Below are 11,000 nucleotides of genomic sequence, written 5' to 3' on the forward strand. Positions count from 1 at the left end.
CAGTCGGCCATCTTACCAGTGTTTGTGAAAGTCAAAATCTTCCAATGCCATAATAAAGTACACAATTGTACTGGTTACACGAAGAGGATGGGATTAGAACCCATGCATGCAGAGCACAATGGATTAGCAGTCCATCGCCTTAACCACTCGGCCACCTCATCCTGTAATACCTATGTGGCATATGACCTTTAAAAACTGTAGTTGCTGTATCGAAACCTTGAATGAAATCTATGAAAGTTAGGCAGAGCAATGGCAGGGCCATGTGTCGATCCCATCGAGACATTTAACAAATCTGTTGTCAGGCCGAGTTGTCTCAAGTGCTTGATGCGGTGTGTTGAGGTGTCGGTTCAAATCCCACCATTGAGATTGCCCTTGGAAAAGCTATTCTTCAATACATGAATCTTATCAGTTTCTCTAGGATTGTGGAGGGATTCTATATTCATGTGGGGCCATGCAAGAGAGGAAATATGTTTTGTGAAGAGGTTGGTGTTTTGAACCACACATGTAGTTCATCGCCTTCACCACTAAGATACCAAGTCCTGTGCTCTCGCGGTGGCAGTCGGCCATCTTACCAGTGTTTGTGAAAGTCAAAATCTTCCAATGCCATAATAAAGTACAGAATTGTACTGGTTACACAAGATGAGGATGGGATTCAAACCCATGCATGCAGAGCACAATGGATTAGCAGTCCATCGCCTTAACCACTCGGCCACCTCATCCTGTAATACCTACGTGGCAAATGACCTTAAAAAACTGTAGTTGCTGTACCGAAACCCTTGAATGAAATCTATGAAAGTTAGGCAGAGCAATGGCAGGGCCATGTGTCGATCCCATCGAGACATTTAACAAATCTGTTGTCAGGCCGAGTTGTCTCAAGTGCTTGATGCGGTGTGTTGAGGTGTCGGTTCAAATCCCACCATTGAGATTGCCCTTGGAAAAGCTATTCTTCAATACATGAATCTTATCAGTTTCTCTAGGATTGTGGAGGGATTCTATATTCATGTGGGGCCATGCAAGAGAGGAAATATGTTTTGTGAAGAGATTGGTGTTTTGATCTACACATGTAGTTCATCGCCTTCACCACTAAGATACCAAGTACTGTGCTCTCGCGGTGGCAGTCGGCCATCTTACCAGTGTTTGTGAAAGTGAAAATCTTCCAATGCCATAATAAAGTACAGAATTTTACTGGTTACACGATGAGGATGGGATTCGAACCCATGCATGCAGAGCACAATGGATTAGCAGTCCATCGCCTTAACCACTCGGCCACCTCATCCTGTAATACCTACGTGGCAAATGACCTTAAAAAACTGTAGTTGCTGTACCGAAACCCTTGAATGAAATCTATGGAAGTTAGGCAGAGCAATGGCAGGGCCATGTGTCGATCCCATCGAAACATTTAACAAATCTGTTGTCAGGCCGAGTTGTCTCAAGTGCTTGATGCGGTGTGTTGGTTCAAATCCCACCATTGAGGTTGCCCTTGGAAAAGCTATTCTTCAATACATGAATCTTATCAGTTGCTCTAGGATTGTGGAGGGATTCTATATTCATGTGGGGCCATGCAAGAGAGGAAATATGTTTTGTGAAGAGGTTGGTGTTTTGATTCACACATGTAGTTCATCGTCTTCACCACTAAGATACCAAGTCCTGTGCTCTCGCGGTGGCAGTCGGCCATCTTACCAGTGTTTGTGAAAGTCAAAATCTTGCAATGCCATAATAAAGTACACAATTGTACTGGTTACACGAAGAGGTTGGGATTAGAACCCATGCATGCAGAGCACAATGGATTAGCAGTCCATCGCCTTAACCACTCGGCCACCTCATCCTGTAATACCTACGTGGCAAATGACCTTAAAAAACTGTAGTTGCTGTATCGAAACCCTTGAATGAAATCTATGAAAGTTAGGCAGAGCAATGGCAGGGCCATGTGTCGATCCCATCGAGACATTTAACAAATCTGTTGTCAGGCCGAGTTGTCTCAAGTGCTTGATGCGGTGTGTTGGTTCAAATCCCACCATTGAGGTTGCCCTTGGAAAAGCTATTCTTCAATACATGAATCTTATCAGTTGCTCTAGGATTGTGGAGGGATTCTATATTCATGTGGGGCCATGCAAGAGAGGAAATATGTTTTGTGAAGAGGTTGGTGTTTTGATTCACACATGTAGTTCATCGTCTTCACCACTAAGATACCAAGTCCTGTGCTCTCGCGGTGGCAGTCGGCCATCTTACCAGTGTTTGTGAAAGTCAAAATCTTGCAATGCCATAATAAAGTACACAATTGTACTGGTTACACGAAGAGGATGGGATTAGAACCCATGCATGCAGAGCACAATGGATTAGCAGTCCATCGCCTTAACCACTCGGCCACCTCATCCTGTAATACCTATGTGGCATATGACCTTTAAAAACTGTAGTTGCTGTATCGAAACACTTGAATGAAATCTATGAAAGTTAGGCAGAGCAATGGCAGGGCCATGTGTCGATCCCATCGAGACATTTAACAAATCTGTTGTCAGGCCGAGTTGTCTCAAGTGCTTGATGCGGTGTGTTGAGGTGTCGGTTCAAATCCCACCATTGAGATTGCCCTTGGAAAAGCTATTCTTCAATACATGAATCTTATCAGTTTCTCTAGGATTGTGGAGGGATTCTATATTCATGTGGGGCCATGCAAGAGAGGAAATATGTTTTGTGAAGAGGTTGGTGTTTTGAACCACACATGTAGTTCATCGCCTTCACCACTAATATACCAAGTCCTGTGCTCTCGCGGTGGCAGTCGGCCATCTTACCAGTGTTTGTGAAAGTCAAAATCTTCCAATGCTATAATAAAGTACAGAATTGTACCGGACACAAGATGAGGATGGGATTCAAACCCATGCATGCAGAGCACAATGGATTAGCAGTCCATCGCCTTAACCACTCGGCCACCTCATCCTGTATTACCTACGTGGCAAATGACCTTAAAAAACTTGAGTTGCTGTACCGCAACCCTTGAATGAAATCTATGAAAGTTAGGCAGAGCAATGGCAGGGCCATGTGTCGATCCCATCGAGACATTTAACAAATCTGTTGTCAGGCCGAGTTCTCTCAAGTGCTTGATGCGGTGTGTTGAGGTGTCGGTTCAAATCCCACCATTGAGATTGCCCTTGGAAAAGCTATTCTTCAATACATGAATCTTATCAGTTTCTCTAGGATTGTGGAGGGATTCTATATTCATGTGGGGCCATGCAAGAGAGGAAATATGTTTTGTGAAGAGATTGGTGTTTTGATCTACACATGTAGTTCATCGCCTTCACCACTAAGATACCAAGTACTGTGCTCTCGCGGTGGCAGTCGGCCATCTTACCAGTGTTTGTGAAAGTGAAAATCTTCCAATGCCATAATAAAGTACAGAATTGTACTGGTTACACGATGAAGATGGGATTCGAAGCCATGCATGCAGAGCACAATGGATTAGCAGTCCATCGCCTTAACCACTCGGCCACCTCATCCTGTAATACCTACGTGGCAAATGACCTTAAAAAACTGTAGTTGCTGTACCGAAACCCTTGAATGAAATCTATGGAAGTTAGGCAGAGCAATGGCAGGGCCATGTGTCGATCCCATCGAAACATTTAACAAATCTGTTGTCAGGCCGAGTTGTCTCAAGTGCTTGATGCGGTGTGTTGGTTCAAATCCCACCATTGAGGTTGCCCTTGGAAAAGCTATTCTTCAATACATGAATCTTATCAGTTGCTCTAGGATTGTGGAGGGATTCTATATTCATGTGGGGCCATGCAAGAGAGGAAATATGTTTTGTGAAGAGGTTGGTGTTTTGATTCACACATGTAGTTCATCGCCTTCACCACTAAGATACCAAGTCCTGTGCTCTCGCGGTGGCAGTCGGCCATCTTACCAGTGTTTGTGAAAGTCAAAATCTTCCAATGCCATAATAAAGTACAGAATTGTACTGGTTACACGATGAGGATGGGATTCGAACCCATGCATGCAGAGCACAATGGATTAGCAGTCCATCGCCTTAACCACTCGGCCACCTCATCCTGTAATACCTACGTGGCATATGACCTTTAAAAACTGTAGTTGCTGTATCGAAACCCTTGAATGAAATCTATGAAAGTTAGGCAGAGCAATGGCAGGGCCATGTGTCGATCCCATCGAGACATTTAACAAATCTGTTGTCAGGCCGAGTTGTCTCAAGTGCTTGATGCGGTGTGTTGGTTCAAATCCCACCATTGAGGTTGCCCTTGGAAAAGCTATTCTTCAATACATGAATCTTATCAGTTTCTCTAGGATTGTGGAGGGATTCTATATTCATGTGGGGCCATGCAAGAGAGGAAATATGTTTTGTGAAGAGGTTGGTGTTTTGATTCACACATGTAGTTCATCGCCTTCACCACTAAGATACCAAGTACTGTGCTCTCGCGGTGGCAGTCGGCCATCTTACCAGTGTTTGTGAAAGTCAAAATCTTCCAATGCCATAATAAAGTACAGAATTGTACTGGTTACACGATGAGGATGGGATTCAAACCCATGCATGCAGAGCACAATGGATTAGCAGTCCATCGCCTTAACCACTCGGCCACCTCATCCTGTAATACCTACGTGGCAAATTACCTTAAAAAACTGTAGTTGCTGTATCGAAACCCTTGAATGAAATCTATGAAAGTTAGGCAGAGCAATGGAAGGGCCATGTGTCGATCCCATCGAGACATTTAACAAATCTGTTGTCAGGCCGAGTTGTCTTAAGTGCTTGATGCGGTGTGTTGAGGTGTCGGTTCAAATCCCACCATTGAGGTTGCCCTTGGAAAAGCTATTCTTCAATACATGAATCTTATCAGTTTCTCTAGGATTGTGGATGATTCTATTTCATGTGGGGCCATGCAAGAGAGGAAATATGTTTTGTGAAGAGGTTGGTGTTTTGATCCACAAATGTAGTTCATCGCCTTCACCACTAAGATACCAAGTCCTGTGCTCTCGCGGTGGCAGTCGCCCATCTTACCAGTGTTTGTGAAAGTCAAAATCTTCCAATGCCATAATAAAGTACAGAATTGTACTGGTTACATGATGAGAATGGGATTCGAACCCATGCATGCAGAGCACAATGGATTAGCAGTCCATCGCCTTAACCACTCGGCCACCTCATCCTGTAATACCTACGTGGCAAATGACCTTAAAAAACTGTAGTTGCTGTATCGAAACCCTTGAATGAAATCTATGAAAGTTAGGCAGAGCAATGGCAGGGCCATGTGTCGATCCCATCGAGACATTTAACAAATCTGTTGTCAGGCCGAGTAGTCTCAAGTGCTTGATGCGGTGTGTTGAGGTGTCGGTTCAAATCCCACCATTGAGGTTGCCCTTGGAAAAGCTATTCTTCAATACATGAATCTTATCAGTTTCTCTAGGATTGTGGAGGGATTCTATATTCATGTGGGGCCATGCAAGAGAGGAAATATGTTATATGAAGAGGTTGGTGTTTTGATCCACACATGTAGTTCATCGACTTCACCACTAAGATACCAAGTCCTGTGCTCTCGAGGTGGCAGTCGGCCATTTTACCAGTGTTTGTGAAAGTCAAAATCTTCCAATGCCATAATAAAGTACAGAATTGTACTGGTTACACGATGAGGATGGGATTCAAACCCATGCATGCAGAGCACAATGGATTAGCAGTCCATCGCCTTAACCACTCGGCCACCTCTTCCTGTAATACCTATCTGGCAAATTACCTTAAAAACTGTTGTTGCTGTATCGAAACCCTTGAATGAAATCTATGAAAGTTAGCCAGAGCAATGGCAGGGCCATGTGTCGATCCCATCGAGACATTTAACAAATCTGTTGTCAGGCCGAGTTGTCTCAAGTGCTTGATGCGGTGTGTTGAGGTGTCGGTTCAAATCCCACCATTGAGGTTGCCCTTGGAAAAGCTATTCTTCAATACATGAATCTTATGAGTTTCTCTAGGATTGTGGAGGGATTCTATATTCATGTGGGGCCATGCAAGAGAGGAAATATGTTATATGAAGAGGTTGGTGTTTTGATCCACACATGTAGTTCATCGCCTTCACCACTAAGATACCAAGTCCTGTGCTCTCGAGGTGGCAGTCTGCCATCTTAGTGAAAGTCAAAATCTTCCAATGCCATAATAAAGTACAGAATTGTACCGGACACAAGATGAGGATGGGATTCAAACCCATGCATGCAGAGCACAATGGATTAGCAGTCCATCGGCTTAACCACTCTGCCACCTCATCCTGTATTACCTACGTGGCAAATGACCTTAAAAAACTGTAGTTGCTGTATCGAAACCCCTGAATGAAATCTATGAAAGTTAGGCAGAGCAATGGCAGGGCCATGTGTCGATCCCATCGAGACATTTAACAAATCTGTTGTCAGGCCGAGTTGTCTCAAGTGCTTGATGCGGTGTGTTGAGGTGTCGGTTCAAATCCCACCATTGAGATTGCCCTTGGAAAAGCTATTCTTCAATACATGAATCTTATCAGTTTCTCTAGGATTGTGGAGGGATTCTATATTCATGTGGGGCCATGCAAGAGAGGAAATATGTTTTGTGAAGAGTTTTTATTTTATTTTACACACATGTAGTTCATCGCCTTCACCACTAAGATACCAAGTCCTGTGCTCTCGCGGTGGCAGTCGGCCATCTTACCAGTGTTTGTGAAAGTGAAAATCTTCCAATGCCATAATAAAGTACAGAATTGTACTGGTTACACGATGAGGATGGGATTCGAAGCCATGCATGCAGAGCACAATGGATTAGCAGTCCATCGCCTTAACCACTCGGCCACCTCATCCTGTAATACCTACGTGGCAAATGACCTTAAAAAACTGTAGTTGCTGTACAGAAACCCTTGAATGAAATCTATGGAAGTTAGGCAGAGCAATGACAGGGCCATGTGTCGATCCTATCGAGACATTTAACAAATCTGTTGTCAGGCCGAGTTGTCTAAAGTGCTTGATGCGGTGTGTTGAGGTGTCGGTTCAAATCCCACCATTGAGGTTGCCCTTGGAAAAGCTATTCTTCAATACATGAATCTTATCAGTTTCTCTAGGATTGTGGAGGGATTCTATATTCATGTGGGACCATGCAAGAGAGGAAATATGTTTTGTGAAGAGGTTGGTGTTTTGATTCACACATGTAGTTCATCGCCTTCACCACTAAGATACCAAGTCCTGTGCTCTCACGGTGGCAGTCGGCCATCTTACCAGTGTTTGTGAAAGTCAAAATCATCCAATGCCATAATAAAGTACGGAATTGTACTGGTTATACGATGAGGATGGGATTCGAACCCATGCATGCAGAGCACAATGGATTAGCAGTCCATCGCCTTAACCACTCGGCCACCTCATCCTGTAATAACTACGTGGCAAATTACCTTAAAAAACTGTAGTTGCTGTATCGAAACCCTTGAATGAAATCTATGAAAGTTAGGCAGAGCAATGGCAGGGCCATGTGTCGATCCCATCGAGACATTTAACAAATCTGTTGTCAGGCCGAGTTGTCTCAAGTGCTTGATGCGGTGTGTTGGTTCAAATCCCACCATTGAGGTTGCCCTTGGAAAAGCTATTCTTCAATACATGAATATTATCAGTTTCTCTAGGATTGTGGAGGGATTCTATATTCATGTGGAGCCATGCAAGAGAGGAAATATGTTTTGTGAAGAGGTTGGTGTTTTGATCCACACATGTAGTTCATCGCCTTCACCACTCAGATACCAAGTCCTGTGCTCTCGCGGTGGCAGTCGGCCATCTTACCAGTGTTTGTGAAAGTCAAAATCTTCCAATGCCATAATAAAGTACAGAATTTTACTGGTTACACGATGAGGATGGGATTCAAACCCATGCATGCAGAGCACAATGGATTAGCAGTCCATCGCCTTAACCACTCGGCCACCTCATCCTGTAATACCTACGTGGCAAATGACCTTTAAAACTGTAGTTGCTGTATCGAAACCCTTGAATGAAATCTATGAAAGTTGGGCAGAGCAATGGAAGGGCCATGTGTCGATCCCATCGAGACATTTAACAAATCTGTTGTCAGGCCGAGTTGTCTTAAGTGCTTGATGCGGTGTGTTGAGGTGTCGGTTCAAATCCCACCATTGAGGTTGCCCTTGGAAAAGCTATTCTTCAATACATGAATCTTATCAGTCGCTCTAGGATTGTGCATGATTCTATTCTCATGTGGGGCCATGCAATAGAGGAAATATGTTTTGCGAAGAGGTTGGTGTTATGATCCACAAATGTAGTTCATCGCCTTCACCACTAAGATACCAAGTCCTGTGCTCTCGCGGTGGCAGTCGCCCATCTTACCAGTGTTTGTGAAAGTCAAAATCTTCCAATGCCATAATAAAGTACAGAATTGTACTGGTTACACGATGAGAATGGGATTCGAACCCATGCATGCAGAGCACAATGGATTAGCAGTCCATCGCCTTAACCACTCGGCCACCTCATCCTGTAATACCTACGTGGCAAATGACCTTAAAAAACTGTAGTTGCTGTATCGAAACCCTTGAATGAAATCTATGAAAGTTAGGCAGAGCAATGGCAGGGCCATGTGTCGATCCCATCGAGACATTTAACAAGTCTGTTGTCAGGCCGAGTAGTCTCAAGTGCTTGATGCGGTGTGTTGAGGTGTCGTTTCAAATCCCACCATTGAGGTTGCCCTTGGAAAAGCTATTCTTCAATACATGAATCTTATCAGTTTCTCTAGGATTGTGGAGGGATTCTATTTTCATGTGGGGCCATGCAAGAGAGGAAATATGTTATATGAAGAGGTTGGTGTTTTGATCCACACATGTAGTTCATCGACTTCACCACTAAGATACCAAGTCCTGTGCTCTCGCCGTGGCAGTCGGCCATTTTACCAGTGTTTGTGAAAGTCAAAATCTTCCAATGCCATAATAAAGTACAGAATTGTACTGGTTACACGATGAGGTTGGGATTCGAACCCATGCATGCAGAGCACAATGGATTAGCAGTCCATCGCCTTAACCACTCGGCCACCTCTTCCTGTAATACCTATCTGGCAAATTACCTTAAAAAACTGTTGTTGCTGTATCGAAACCCTTGAATGAAATCTATGAAAGTTAGCCAGAGCAATGGCAGGGCCATGTGTCGATCCCATCGAGACATTTAACAAATCTGTTGTCAGGCCGAGTTGTCTCAAGTGCTTGATGCGGTGTGTTGAGGTGCCGGTTCAAATCCCACCATTGAGGTTGCCCTTGGAAAAGCTATTCTTCAATACATGAATCTTATGAGTTTCTCTAGGATTGTGGAGGGATTCTATATTCATGTGGGGCCATGCAAGAGAGGAAATATGTTATATGAAGAGGTTGGTGTTTTGATCCACACATGTAGTTCATCGCCTTCACCACTAAGATACCAAGTCCTGTGCTCTCGAGGTGGCAGTCTGCCATCTTAGTGAAAGTCAAAATCTTCCAATGCCATAATAAAGTACAGAATTGTACTGGTTACACGATGAGGATGGGATTCAAACCCATGCATGCAGAGCACAATGGATTAGCAGTCCATCGCCTTAACCACTCGGCCACCTCATCCTTTATTACCTACGCGGCAAATGACCTTAAAAAACTGTAGTTGCTGTATCGAAACCCCTGAATGAAATCTATGAAAGTTAGGCAGAGCAATCGCAGGGCCATGTGTCGATCCCATCGAGACATTTAACAAATCTGTTGTCAGGCCGAGTAGTCTGAAGTGCTTGATGCGGTGTGTTGAGGTGTCGGTTCAAATCCCACCATTGAGATTGCCCTTGGAAAAGCTTTCTTCAATACATGAATCTTATCAGTTTCTCTAGGATTGTGGAGGGATTCTATATTCATGTGGGGCCATGCAAGAGAGGAAATATGTTTTGTGAAGAGGTTGGTGTTTTGAACCACACATGTAGTTCATCGCCTTCACCACTAATATACCAAGTCCTGTGCTCTCGCGGTGGCAGTCGGCCATCTTACCAGTGTTTGTGAAAGTCAAAATCTTCCAATGCCATAATAAAGTACAGAATTGTACCGGACACAAGATGAGGATGGGATTCAAACCCATGCATGCAGAGCACAATGGATTAGCAGTCCATCGGCTTAACCACTCTGCCACCTCATCCTGTATTACCTACGTGGCAAATGACCTTAAAAAACTGTAGTTGCTGTATCGAAACCCCTGAATGAAATCTATGAAAGTTAGGCAGAGCAATGGCAGGGCCATGTGTCGATCCCATCGAGACATTTAACAAATCTGTTGTCAGGCCGAGTTGTCTCAAGTGCTTGATGCGGTGTGTTGAGGTGTCGGTTCAAATCCCACCATTGAGATTGCCCTTGGAAAAGCTATTCTTCAATACATGAATCTTATCAGTTTCTCTAGGATTGTGGAGGGATTCTATATTCATGTGGGGCCATGCAAGAGAGGAAATATGTTTTGTGAAGAGTTTTTATTTTATTTTACACACATGTAGTTCATCGCCTTCACCACTAAGATACCAAGTCCTGTGCTCTCGCGGTGGCAGTCGGCCATCTTACCAGTGTTTGTGAAAGTCAAAATCTTCCAATGCCATAATAAAGTACACAATTGTACTGGTTACACGATGAGGATGGTATTCAAACCCACGCATGCAGAGCACAATGGATTAGCAGTCCATCGCCTTAACCACTTCGCCACCTCATCCTGTAATACCTACGTGGCAAATGACCTTAAAAAACTCTAGTTGCTGTACCGCAACCCTTGAATGAAATCTATGAAAGTTAGGCAGAGCAATGGCAGGGACATGTGTCGATCCCATCGAGACATTTAACAAATCTGTTGTCAGGCCGAGTAGTCTCAAGTGCTTGATGCGGTGTGTTGAGGTGTCGGTTCAAATCCAACCATTGAGGTTGCCCTTGGAAAAGCTTTCTTCAATACATGAATCTTATCAGTTTCTCTAGGATTGTGGAGGGATTCTATATTCATGTGGGGCCATGCAATAGAGGAAATATGTTTTGTGA

General features: G+C 43.9%; 3 non-coding genes across 3 annotated transcripts; all 3 read right to left on the reverse strand.

Moving 5' to 3' along the window:
- Positions 1-1,194: 1,194 nt before the first annotated feature.
- On the reverse strand, positions 1,195-1,276 carry trnas-gcu (transfer RNA serine (anticodon GCU)). Its single transcript has one exon. It is a non-coding gene; the product is annotated as a tRNA-Ser (tRNA).
- A 2,679-nt stretch (positions 1,277-3,955) lies between these two features.
- trnas-gcu (transfer RNA serine (anticodon GCU)) lies at positions 3,956-4,037 on the reverse strand. The gene has a single exon. It is a non-coding gene; the product is annotated as a tRNA-Ser (tRNA).
- A 3,241-nt stretch (positions 4,038-7,278) lies between these two features.
- On the reverse strand, positions 7,279-7,360 carry trnas-gcu (transfer RNA serine (anticodon GCU)). Its single transcript has one exon. It is a non-coding gene; the product is annotated as a tRNA-Ser (tRNA).
- Positions 7,361-11,000: the final 3,640 nt, after the last annotated feature.

This window comes from Oncorhynchus nerka, linkage group LG16, assembly GCF_034236695.1.
Source record: "Oncorhynchus nerka isolate Pitt River linkage group LG16, Oner_Uvic_2.0, whole genome shotgun sequence".
In the NCBI taxonomy this organism is placed as follows: domain Eukaryota; kingdom Metazoa; phylum Chordata; class Actinopteri; order Salmoniformes; family Salmonidae; genus Oncorhynchus; species Oncorhynchus nerka.